The sequence below is a fragment of the Lissotriton vulgaris genome, chromosome 10 (assembly GCF_964263255.1).
Source record: "Lissotriton vulgaris chromosome 10, aLisVul1.2, whole genome shotgun sequence".
NCBI classification, from domain to species: domain Eukaryota; kingdom Metazoa; phylum Chordata; class Amphibia; order Caudata; family Salamandridae; genus Lissotriton; species Lissotriton vulgaris.
The window spans coordinates 152,949,083-152,962,502 of NC_141698.1; the positions used below are offsets into that span (position 1 = coordinate 152,949,083).

Sequence of the window (13,420 nt, forward strand, 5' to 3'; positions counted from 1 at the left end):
GTCTCTTTCTGCAGTGGGGAGAGCCTTGGTTAGATCTATTCACCACCGAAGAGAACGCGCAGAATGTCATCAGTTCTGCGCGTTGGAATTTCCAAGGCGGCACTCGCTCGGAGACGCTTTTCGTCGCGAGTGGAGTTGCGGTCTGTTGTACGCCTTTCCGCCTATACCACTTCTGCCCAGAGTGCTGAAGAAGATCAAACGCGACCGGGCCCAAGTCATCCTTGTGGCTCCGGACTGGGCACGAAGTTACTGGTATCCCTAGCTACTCAGTATGTCAGTCGATCCCCCGGTACGTCTGCCTCTTCAGGAGGACCTTCTGTCGCAGCAGCAGGGGACGGTCCTCCACCTGAACCTGTCCAGTCTCCACCTCCATGCTTAGGGATTGAGCGGCGACAGTTGAGGCCATTTGACTTGCCTCCTGAAGTCTGTAATGTCATTCTTGCAGCCAGGCGTCCCTCCACAAAGTCGGTATATGCCTGTAGGTGGAACAGATTTGTGGCATGGTGCACAGCAAAGCCTGTGGATCCTCTCTCTGCGGTTCTTCTCTTCCTTCTTTCTCTTGCCCAGCAGGGCTCTGCTCTGGGCACTATCAAGGGCTACCTTTCTGCCCTTTCAGCCTTTCTAAGGCTGCCTGATCAACCATCTTTGTTCAAGTCCCCTATTGTAACTCGTTTTCTGAAATGCATCACACACACGTTTCCACCTGTTCCATTTGTGATGCCTCAGTGGGACTTGAACCTGGTTCTTACCTATCTGATGTGCGGTCCCTTTGAGCCACTTCACAACTGTCCTATCCGCCTTCTTACTCTGAAGACTGCTTTCCTGGTTGCCATCACCTGTGCCAGGAGAGTGAGTGAGCTCCAGGCTCTTTCATCCAAACCTCCTTTCCTTTCTGTCCATTCGGACAAGGTTGTGTTGCGGACTAGACCCTCTTTCCTGCCCAAGGTTGTCACGGCCTTCCACATTGGGCAGTCTATCACATTGCCCACCTTCTTTCCGCCTCCGCATCCCTCAAAGGAGGAAGAGCGGCTCCACCGTCTGGACCCAAAACGTGCGCTCTCGTTTTGTCTGGATCGCACTCGCCAGTTCCGGGTGAATGACCATCTCTTTGTTGGTTACGTGGGCGCTAAGAAGGGACGGGCGGTGCACAAGCCGACCATCTCTCGGTGGGTCGTCTTGTGTATCAAGGCTTGTTACTCCTTGGCAAAGAAGGAGCCTCCTGTTGGGCTGAGGGCCCTTTCCACTCAGGCCACGGCGGCTACCACTGCCCTGGGCCGGGGTGTCTCCTTGCAGGACATCTGTCAGGCAGCTACGTGGGCATCGCTGCACACGTTTGCTAGACCCTACTGCCTGGACAGCCAAGTTGGGAGGGATGGCTTCTTTGGCCGTTCTGTCCTCCAGGACTTTCTGGTGTGATTATTGGTTCGCAGACCCACCACCGGGGTTGGTATTGCTGGGGTATCTATTCTAAGGTGAGGAATCTAATACTAACCTGTTTCTTTCAGATGAACAAGTTACTTACCTTCGGTAATAATATATCTTTAAGAATCAGTAGTTAGTATTAGATTCCTTACCGCCCCACCCATCCTCCCCGTTCTGCGAACCGATATCTAGGGTTAAGGTCATCCCCTTTCAGGGCCCTAGTTTCAATGGCACCAGTGTTGGTTTTTAACATGGCTCTGCGTTTCTGGCGCGGAAAAGGTGTGTCTAAGAACTGACGTCAGCATGCGGAGGCAGCATCTAAGTACTCCGACGACGTCTTCACGGCGCCCATGACGCCGACGACGGACGCAGAGCCGCGGACGACACCTGCCGACGCTCAAGGGTACTGCTACGCAAAAATTTCCGGATCCAGTCTGACGCCTGGGGATATTCTAAGGTAAGGAATCTAATACTAACTACTGTTTCTTACAGATATATTGTTACCGAAGGTAAGTAACTTGTTCAACACGCAAATCCTGTGAGAACCTGACATTGGCTTTAGTGGACTTGTGCAGGTCCTCCAAAAAATTAACAACACTGTTCTTAACTCCCATTGCCCTCATGGACTGCCAGAGCTTATTCCTGTTAACGCAATCAAATGCCGATGACAGGTCCATGAAGGCAAGGTGAATGGTCCCAGAGCGAGCTACAGTATATTTACAGAATAAAATTAAGACACTGACCAACAGTTGACCGTCCCCTTCGAAATCCATACTGAGCTTCTGACAAAATATTGATATCCTCTGCCCAGGATGATAATCTCTGAAGGAGGACCCTACCCACCACTTTTACCACTGAATGTATAAGTGAAATGGGTCTGTAACAATGGGTACTGCTTCTGTCACCTTTTTTAAAAACAGGAACTATGGTAGAGGTTGCCCGCGACTGAGGACAGCCATACTGTGCTGCCCGTGTTAAAAACCGACTCCAGTATCGGGGCCCAGAAGGAGGGGTCTGACTTAAAAAGATCTGGGGGATCCCGTCAGGGCCGAGTGCTTTACCAACAGTTAAACCTGTTATACCTTCCATGATTTCACCCCTCTCAAATCTTATTACTGCCTCCTGAGTGTCATGAGACTCCCTGTAACTGTGCTCAGGCAAAAAATCAAACATGGTTTCAAAGTGTAGTACCCACTCCTCCTCAGTTATTTGGGATTCAAGGTCCCCCCGCTTCCTGGTTAAACAGAGGTCTATTCACAATGCTCCACATTTCGAGCTATTTCTGAGGGTGCTAGAATCAAGCAGCTCCCTCCACGCTTCATCCTTTAATGCTCCCTTTCGTGCAGCAAGGGCGGCTTTATATTCCCTACGACAGGTTGCAACATCAGATTGAATTTTGGGTTTGATTGACAAAACATCCCTCAACCTCCTCGCTGCTTTAGAGCAATGGGAGTCGAACCATCTAGGACCAGGTAAGGCTTGACCTCTTGCTGGGGCAGATAATAGCTCAACCACCTTTTGTGAAATAGACTTAAAAGCACCTAAAATCTCTTTTGGCGTGGACCGCTCCATTATACAAGGAGACAGTTCATCAGCACATACCGTTTTAAACTTAGAATAAAATATATCTGGTGACACTTGAGACCATTTTAATCTGCGCTTACCATCAGTTGGGCGCAGTAAGCCCAGCTTTGGTGCATCCTCCACTTTTTCCGCCAATGGACCTGTCAAACAAAGCGTTAAGGGATTATGGTCGCTAAATTCACTCTCTATAATTTTAAAGTTGTTCACTGAAGATTGTAGAGAGGACAAAATTGAGATAAAATCAATGAAGGACCCCTTCCTGTGTCCCTTAAAAGTGGGGACGGGAAAGTTAGTGCATGGGTCATTTATAGACATCATAGCCACCAAATCTAGTTCGTTGGTCATAGCATTTAGCAGCTCTCCTTGAACAGTATGTTCGAAATGAAAACCATACATACGTGGACAACCCAATTCAGAAATACAGGACGCTAGTGGCTCACCACAAGGGTGTATATTGAAATCACCAGCGACCAGGAGGCTATGAAGGCTTTGACTCAAGGATTGTTTTATAATTTCTCCCAGGGCTGTTATGTTACTAGGCTCAGACGGGGGAAAGATTGAATTATAAAAATTAACAATTTCCCAACTGATAGCCCCCTTGCGGGCCTTTAACACTAGAATTCCTGGGTGTGTGGTAGGCATTACCTGCAATTTACAATCAATAGCCACAGAAATATAAGTGACTAAACCGCCCTTTGGTCTCCCACTCAAAGATGGTCTAGCTGGGTCGAAGAAGGCCTTATAGCCTTCCAGGAAAAGGTCGTAATCTACTGACCACGTTTCCTGTAGGCTTATTACCGAAAATTGCTTAACGTAGGCTACTCATCTAGGGTCCGGTAACTTTGCTGCCAAACCCGCTATATTCCAGGATAGGAAGGTATTAGAACTCAGCCTTGGAGACCCTACGGCTGTGTCCCTGAAATCCTGGGGCAGTGCAGCCAGCTCAGGCCCTACAGTTACCGGGCCCCGCAGTCAATCACATTCCTCCGTACCTGTCAAGGTATCAAATTTGTTGTTTAAAACCAATCTATGATCAATACCAAAATGCCTATCTGCAGTTAACAGTGATTGCACCAAGGGAATAGAGTGATGGCTGGGATATGGTCATATCTGGTCACCCCCAAAAAGGGGTTCCTAGGCCAACTGCTGCCCTGTCCCTAATGTTAGGCGGCCTGTAAAAATAGCCCAGGGGTAGTATCTTAATAACAGAGCCCACTAGAGGGGTAAGACTATTATACCTAGAGAATATACAACCTGCAGTGCAGGGATTGTCAAAGTTTATAATAATGCAGTCGCCTATCCCTTGTTTACCTGAACTCTCAATCCAGTTAACCCTACGGGCTATAAGTATATTATTAGATATATGAGCACCCATGGTTGTGTTATGTGTGAACCAATGGTTAATTTTATTTAAAAGCTGCCCATAATCTTCACTCTTCCCAGGCGGGAGAGCAGGAACACTCCCCAAGATCACTACATACGGGGTGGAATCACGAGGAAGATCAATAGTCGGGAGAGCCGTCACCTGAGGAGACCTATCTTCTTGTCTCTTGTCCCTCTGCAGCATAAGGGGCCCTGTTCTTGTAGATGACTGCTGTCTAAGAACTGGAATATCTGTACTTGGAGGCCTCATACTAGTAAAGCAGTTCTTATCTGGAGCCTTGCTATTGGGTGATTGCCTCATACTGGAGGCTTCCCTTCTCTATCCCGCCCAGCTCTTCCACGTTCAGTATTTACATGGACTTTAAGCTTGTAAGAACTTACTGTTGATTTGTCATGAGGGGCATGCACCACCTACTTTTCTAATTTGGACAGCCTATCTTCGACTGAGCTTATTTTCTGGAATATGTGGTCTATTATGGTAGTCAACATAGTTTCTAACCTACCCCAGAAGTTCCCCTCCAGTATACTAACAGATGATGGCCCTGCCGTATTCTCATTTAAAATAATGAGATTGCCCTTGCTACTATCACCTGTAGAGGTAGCAACAACCTCAGTCATCCCCTTTGTGCCCAGTATGGTTTTTTTTGGCTTTAAGGTTCCCTGAGTCTTCCTTGTTGCAACAGTTATTGGGGCGGTTGGTTTTCGCTTTTGCTTTCGGCCCTCTAGATCTCAATTTAGATTTAACTGGGCTGGGTTCCTGCTCCACGGATGTAGAGGAAAATGAAATATTCGGTGTTACTGGGTCCGCAAGTAATGATTGACTCAACCGGTCTAGCAGCATATCCCGGTTTAGAGCCAGCAGAGCTTCGGGGAGAGCAGGAGTGAGAGAAAACCTGCCATGCGAGTTAAGAGGCTCCAGTGATAACCTGTGCTCAGTTAGTATAATTTCATTATTTTTTTTTATTTTTTTTTAATGTTTGGAAGACCTTTATTGACAGGAAGACATATATACAACCATATGCGCAGCCCGAAGGCTCAAGAGTGCAATACAAATCAATAAGGCGAGTCCATCAGGATCAAAAAACAGGAGCATTGTGGTCTAATTTTCAATTTAAATCTGAAGGATATTTAGCATCAGGAGATCAAAAAACAGTACATTGGTTCCGTTCTCGTGAAACAGGATTAATCAGAGTACTATACAGAACATCGCCAGAACCATACCTAGCCGCAGTCAGAAACCGTCTTGGAAGGGGCACGGATCAGGAGGTACATTGAACCACAAATGATACTCAAAAAACAATAGTCCACAGTCAGGAGGCTAAAAATACAATCAGTCCGCATTAAGACACAGTGGATAAGACTTCCCGATCACACTAGACCCAATCCCACTAAAGAAGACATATTATAGAAGGAAGAAAAGAGAGAGGAGAAAAAAAAACAGAGGGCCATAGAACTAAGGTAACCTAAAGCATTCCCATCCCTGAAACCCACCCTGCATACCAGCGGAAGGCCACGGCCCACCCCCCCCAATAGGCATGCCTGTCGCCCCGAAAAGAACCCCACAAAAGGGAAAGCGGAGGAGGGCCATAGCACCGGCCCCTTGTACACCCCCAGCCCAGAAACGGAGGCCCACTCAAAAGGAACGTGGGCCCCAACCCACGGTCACCCCAACCATAAACAGTCACCAGTATGAACGACAATCCACTTCGGCACCAAAGTCACAGGAAGGTAGTCCAGGTAAGCAGAAATCAGCCCTGGCCAGTACGAAGAAAGGGTAGCGATCGGTCCCACCAGCTTCCAGGTAGCAGCATCAAGACAGCAGTGGCAGGCTGGGCCATCCCGGGTCGAGACAAAGACCAAAGCGAAGTTGCAGGAGCAATGTCCCAGGGCACGCACAAGTTCCACAAAGAGGCAAGGCGAAGGTAGTACGGCCATCTACCCGCCGGCGGGTAGGCAGTCTTGGGAGCACAGTCACAGTTCGCATCAGCTCGCTCCACGGCGCCAGCTCCAAGTGTCCAGCACATGCGGGGGGTGACCATTGCAGCTATCGGGACAAAGACAGAGTCCCGTTCTGTAGTGCACTCTGCTGCGTCCTGTGGTGCCTCGGCAGTGGAGGAGGGCTGCTGTAAGATGGGTGCAGCCGCCTGCAAACCCTGCATTTCAGCGCGCAAATCCAGAAGAGCCAGCCAGATGTCCTTTATTGTGGGCTCCATCATCGCACTGCCAGCGCCTATGGACCCCGGGGCTCACACGGCGAGGAATCTGTCACAGCAGCTGTTCAGCGACAGTAAGCAACACGCTGCAGGAATCGGAGCCCGGGGGACACAGCACTCTCTTACCGAATTGCGGCGCGATGTCTGCCGAGGCGAGCGACTCCTCCGTCCGGGCCCCTTTCAGATCACAGACGCCAGTAGGGTGTCATATCACGGTGATCGATGTCGCACTGCAGCGAGGAATCCAGGGAGCGACGTCGGGAGCCGTTTCGGTTTCGCTTCACGGGCACCGGCACCTGGCAGCCGGGTGAGGCCGTTGTTGACGCGTTGCTGGGTGGCTATCGTGCTACCCGAGGTCCCGGCGTGGCCAGCTGGGAGGGCCAGAAATTTACAGGCGGCAGTGCGCGGCCATCTGAGGCGGTAGGATCGTCGGAGGAACGCGGCCGGGATCGACCACGATTCCGCTGCAATAATCCGTGGCTGGGGTGCAGGATATTTATCAGGAGATCGCCGCAGCTGAGGGCGAGCTGCAGAGCCGGGCGTCTATGCGGCCATTTTGGCCGCCGTCTTGGCTCCTCCCCCCTATAATTTCATTATTGAGGACAGATTCAGCCCAGGCAGGGGAGTCGAAGTATTGTGTAGGGTTTTGCAATTTCCAGGCTACTCTTAGTTTATCTGATGAGGATTGGAAATTGTAGAGAGCTGTGTCCCTTCCGGGTTCCTCCCTGTGGTGTGACATTAATTTGATTTCTATTAGGTTGTGGGGACTACCATGCCATTTAGCAACTGTCTAGTCAAGTTACCAGTAACAAAAACATAGTCTATTATAGAGGGGCATCCTCTATCTTTATATGTGGGGGTCTCATTGTAGATTGAGGTTACAATGGCCATCATGTTTTCCATGTTTAGTGAAGCCAGATGGATAAGCAGGTCACGGCCAAGGAGGTTAGTGCGTGAATTAATGGCATAGGGAGATGATTTGGGCCAGGTTACTAATATACTGGAAATGTGGACATTGAAATTATCAACCAGGCAGAGATATTATGGACGTCCTCTAGAAGCTGTGTCATCCCTTAGGCTATATGTGAAGATGAATAAAGGTGGATACCTGGTTTAATTTTTAATAAAAAATTGCCTCAAAATACACAATGTACCAGCCACAGTTATATGGTCACGCTTGACAGGATCAATGTCAAAACTTAAGGCTGACCGCAATGGAGCATGGCTAGGGTACAGGATCCAAGTTTGTCCCAGTCAGAAAGTTGCCATCAAACATAAAGCATTTTCATGGAGGTAGAACCTCTTCAGTGGAGCCAGGCAGCCAACTGGATCCGAGGACATACTCCTTGACGATGTGGAGATGTTGCCTGAGGTCTCATAGTTGATAAGAGGCTCCTCTGCATCAGGCATGGTGAAGCTGTTGAGGAAGGAACTCGACATTGATGCTTGGATGCTGCTTGCCGTCTAGTTTGGTGAAGCTGTTGATCAAACGCTGCTAGTGATTGAGTCTGGTGAAGCTGTCGATGAAGATTGAAGCTTTCAATTAGGGATTCAGGAATGCATTCTACCCACAGTCAAGGGTCCAGGACCTTGAGGACTGTATTTCAGTATTCAATTCCACGGATGCCTGTAGAGGGGACCAGAACAGGTCCAGTTAGGACTTGTTGGTGAAAGTGGATAGAAGCACACTGCTTGCATGTAACAGCGCCATTACCCCATAGCATCTTGGTAGTTGTAGTTCAGTTTTTCCCTCAAAGTACATATTATTTTTCAGCTAATGCTGCCTTTCGAAATTGTATCTCTAGACACCATTGTTTTGGGTTTCCTCCCTCATCAGTAGACAATATTTACCGGTTGCTGGACATGCTGCCAATTTTCTCAGGTATAATCCCACTCATAGTGTGCAGGCGTTCCAAAGCTCGTCAGCTTGTGGGTGGCTCACGAGAACCTTTTATCAAATGTTACATACAAGCAGTGTGTTCCTACCCACTTTCCCAGTTAGGGCTGGTCGTCTGGAAATCAGAAAAATGCCTCTGGAAGTTTGTTGCAATCCCGCTGCTGAAACTGGAGGTCAGCCAATAGATCTTTGGAGTCACCTCTAGTGTCCTAGAGTGAAGTTAAGCAGGTCCAATGTTGCTTCTGGTTCTTCAGAGAGCAGGGCAGTCCTTCTAAATCTTCTTAGGTCCAGGAGTGTTCTGAGGAAAGCCATGTGGCATACACATTTTATGCCCAGTGCCAGCCTGTGGATGGAGGGGGGAAATCATTTGTCCACTTGCTAAACCAGTTTTGGTCCGTTCCTCCCCTCCCACTGCCACCCTGAATGGGAAGGCAAAAGGAAGGCAGGCCTAGGTGTGAGCGCTATCTACCTGTGACAGGGTAAGCATCCTTTGAATCTCATGAAGGGGCTGGGCAATGCCCTCTGGCTACCCTATCAAGGGAGAAGTCCCTCTCTGCACAACCACAATCCTTTGTCCACTGCCTGGGAAAAATAGACAGCTCCCGACAGGGGTGCCATCTGAGGTCAGGTGACAGCTGACCACTGGCAGGGAAGCTTTTTGGTTTTAGGCTGGAAAATTACAACTTTCTTTAAAACGCTAATTTTCAAAATAGTAATGTTAAATCCGACCTGACCTTTATGTTGAATTTGAAATTACTGTTAAAATGAGTTCTTGAAATATGTTTCTAGCTACTTTCTAACTGAATTTAGCATTGTAATAGTGTAAGCTAGTTTTACCTGTGGGAGAGCCAGGCTTGCCAAAGTGAAACTCGACTGGAGGACTTTCCCTGCCAGGGCATGTAAGCCATTACATGTATACATGTCCAATTTTTAAATAAGATGTACCTAGCCCTTTTGGCTTTTAAGGCTTACATTAGGGGTGACATAACTTTTAAAAAGGAAATATTAGGGCTGGCAAAATGTTTATTTTACCAAGTCGGAATAGCGTTTTAAAACTGCACAAGCTGGCTGCCAGCCTGGAGACATATTTTACAGTGCTTCTTTAGTCGGTGACACAATAAGTGCTAAAGCCCTTTAGTAGCATTTAATTTCAGGCCCTAGGGGCAGATAGTACCACATGCAGGGGTCTCCAAACCGGTCCTGGAGGGCCGGATCCATGCCAGATTTTTAAAATACCTACATGTATCTCAATGGGAATATCCCAAAAATCTAGCATGGATCCGGCCCTCCAGGACCGGTTTGGAGGGATATATGATGTTACAACGCGGACTTTTACTCCGCATACTGTTACAACGCGGTTTTTACAACGCGGATACTGTAACAACGCATGTATTTACAACGCATTTTTTTACAACGCAGGTACCTTTACAACGCATACCATTACAACGTAAGTATAGGTAAGTATATGTTAATATTAATAATATAATAGTAACTTAATTTTAAAAATATAATTTAATGTAATATTAAATAATTTAATTTCCGTTTATTATTTTAAATTTAAATTAATATTACTTTATTTTTACCATGTACCCCTGTACCCCAGAAACTGAAAACTGACCCTAAACCCCAAAAATAAATTAAAGTAATTTTATTAAATATAATTTAAATTAATTATTGTAAATTAATAAAAAATATAACATTATTTTTACCCTGTACCCCTGTACCCCTAAAACTCAAAACTGACCCTCAACCCCCCCAAAAATGCAATGTAATTTAATTTAATTTATTTACTATTAAATAATTTAATTTAAAATTAAATTTAATTTATTTTTACCCTGTACCCCAAAAACTGAAAACTGACCCTGAACCCTAAAAATACCCCTTTACCCCAAAACTGAAAACTGACCCTGAACCCTAAAAATACCCCTTTACCCAAAAACTGAAAACTGACCCTGAACCCTAAAAATACCCCTTTACCCAAAAACTGAAAACTGACCCTGAACCCTAAAAATACCCCTTTACCCAAAAACTAAAAACTGACCCTGAACCCTAAAAATACCCCTTTACCCAAAAACTGAAAACTGACCCTGAACCCTAAAAATACCCCTTTACCCAAAAACTGAAAACTGACCCTGAACCCTAAAAATACCCCTTTACCCAAAAACTGAAAACTGACCCTGAACCCTAAAAATACCCCTTTACCCAAAAACTGAAAACTGACCCTGAACCCTAAAAATACCCCTTTACCCAAAAACTGAAAACTGACCCTGAACCCTAAAAATACCCCTTTACCCAAAAACTGAAAACTGACCCTGAACCCTAAAAATACCCCTTTACCCAAAAACTAAAAACTGACCCTGAACCCTAAAAATACCCCTTTACCCAAAAACTAAAAACTGACCCTGAACCCTAAAAATACCCCTTTACCCAAAAACTAAAAACTGACCCTGAACCCTAAAAATACCCCTTTACCCAAAAACTGAAAACTGACCCTGAACCCTAAAAATACCCCTTTACCCCAAACATATAACATTAAAAAAATAACTATATACTTACCAATACTTACGTTGTAATGGTATGCGTTGTAAAGGTACCTGCGTTGTAAAAAAATGCGTTGTAAAAACATGAGTTGTAACAGTATCCGCGTTGTAATGGATGCGTTGTAACAGTAGTGCGTTGTAAAAAATGCGTTGTAACAGGTGCACACCGGTTTGGAGACCTCTATCTAGAGGCTTATAAGTAAAGGAAATGTGGCAATTAGGTGTATGCCAATTTGACTATCTTTAAAAAGGAGAAAAGCACAAGCACGTATTCCCTGGTTGGCATGGGTAAAATGCACAGAGTTCTACTGCCAACAAAAATAGGGTTCAGTAAAAATGCAAAAATAAAATCCTGGGTGACCCTGCAGAAAGGACACATTTCCATCATGGACACTTTAGAGCAGGCTTCTCCAACGAGTATACTTATAAGTAGCTTTCCTGTTTGTGCAGCCTGGCATACTAAATTATAAGCTTGTTCTCCATTGATTTATCATATGTACACCACAGTTTAAAAGTGTGTATTTGAGAAGAAAATGTGTGTATTTGCAGAACTCAATAGCTGATGTTTGGATAAATGTGGTTGAATTTTCAATATATAGTTGAAGCTGATATTTGAGTGATAAATCAAGTGGCATTGGAGAGGTTTATTACTAATATTATTACCATGGTGCCAGGGGAATTGCAGCTATAGTTGTTACGTATTACCCACTTAGAGGAATGTCACAATGTCAAAGCCTTTTTTTACATTAAGCTGGCAACTGTGCTTGTTGAACTAAGATGATCACTGGTAATCTTGCAATGGTGACCACTAACATAATCTTGTCTGTTATGGACATCATTACAACACTAATAATATTAGTAGCTCTGGGAGGTTTTAATTGAACATTAGTAGCTTTTACTACAAAATTGGTTGGAGATGCCTGCAATAGACACAGAGCCTGTTTTACAGGGAACTGCTGAAACATACACCCTACATTGGGTGTTTCAAGGGTGTTCCCAGAATGCATTGTTTAGTCTTCTATGAGTTTGTGTAAATTATATAAACGTTTGCATAATACCATGTTATAACAAATATTAAAATATTTGCAAAGTCTGTTTCTTAGACTTCATGTTGGACAACTACATAGTTGTATGTCGCAGTTTCGATCTCAAAACTATTATTATATTGATGTCAAAATACCAATAGCCAAAATATCGATATTCCATCCTATAATGTACATGACTATGAGCCCGATTTAACATTTGCGGTCAGGCCATCCTCCTCCAGGGAGACAGAGTGGCGACAAAGTAATTTTCTCTGTCGCCTTGGTTGGGGCCCGACGACCAAATTTAGAAATGTCAGTCGGGACAGTAAACATTTCAACCCTTGACAGAAACCAGTGTCATGGCGGTTCCTGCTAATGTACATTTTCCTTCCTGATCAGGCAAATATGTTAATTTGTTTTTAATTTTCTAAAACAAAACCCCTAAACTGAGACTTTGCTTTTAAAAATAAAAAAAAAGTCCACTTCGCCATGGGATTCATGTCCTGTCGAGGGGGAGAATTTTGCAGTTTTCACTGCATGTTATCACCAGGGTTTTTATTGGCAGTAACAGGCATTGGAAACTGTATGTCCGCCGATCTAAATTAGGTGCACAGACATACAGGTCAACCTCCGATGGCCCTTACCCCGTCGGGCCATCAGAGAGTTGTAACCACAGAGGAAGCAGAGTAGTCTCAAGTGTTGTAACGCTAAAGGTCCACCCGCATATAAATCAGGGGGGCAGACCATTATGCTGGTGGAGTAACCTTTCTAGCACCATATAAACTGGCCCCCAAAAATCTATACTTAACAGTCAAAAATAGAGTTATATATACATTACCAACATATCTACTACAAAAAAATTGTCTTAAAAAAAAAGAATCTATAACTTAAAAAATAAAAAAATAAAAAACGTATAATATCTAATCCTAAAATAAAATGTAAATACTTTGCAATATATATGTTAAAACTGTGTACAGCCAAACATTTTTTTATCTATAATCGTACAATATAAATTGTATAATTATTATAAATTCTCAATAAATAAAATAGAGGGTTTATATTCTTAAATGATTATACATTTTTTTAAATAAAAAAGGTTATCTCCATGTTAACAGAGATTATTTAAAATATAATTACCTACTAATTTGTAATGAATAATTTAAAAGATAAGCACATAAAATATAAATATATCAGAAAAGCACATAACAACATTATTTAGTTAAAAATATGTTAAGAAACATTCAAATTATAACATTAAAAAAGTATATAACATACCATATTTTAGTAAGAAATATTTTCAACATCAATATTTTCTTCCAAATAAAAAATGAAATACATGCCCTGAATGATATGTTC

The 13,420-nt window shown here is 44.4% G+C and overlaps 1 protein-coding gene across 2 annotated transcripts in view; it reads left to right on the forward strand.

Annotated features, from left to right (window-relative positions):
- Positions 1–13,420, forward strand: part of TECPR1 (tectonin beta-propeller repeat containing 1) — a 575,261-nt gene that overhangs the window by 468,237 nt on the left and 93,604 nt on the right. The gene's annotated exons all lie outside the window — the stretch shown is intronic.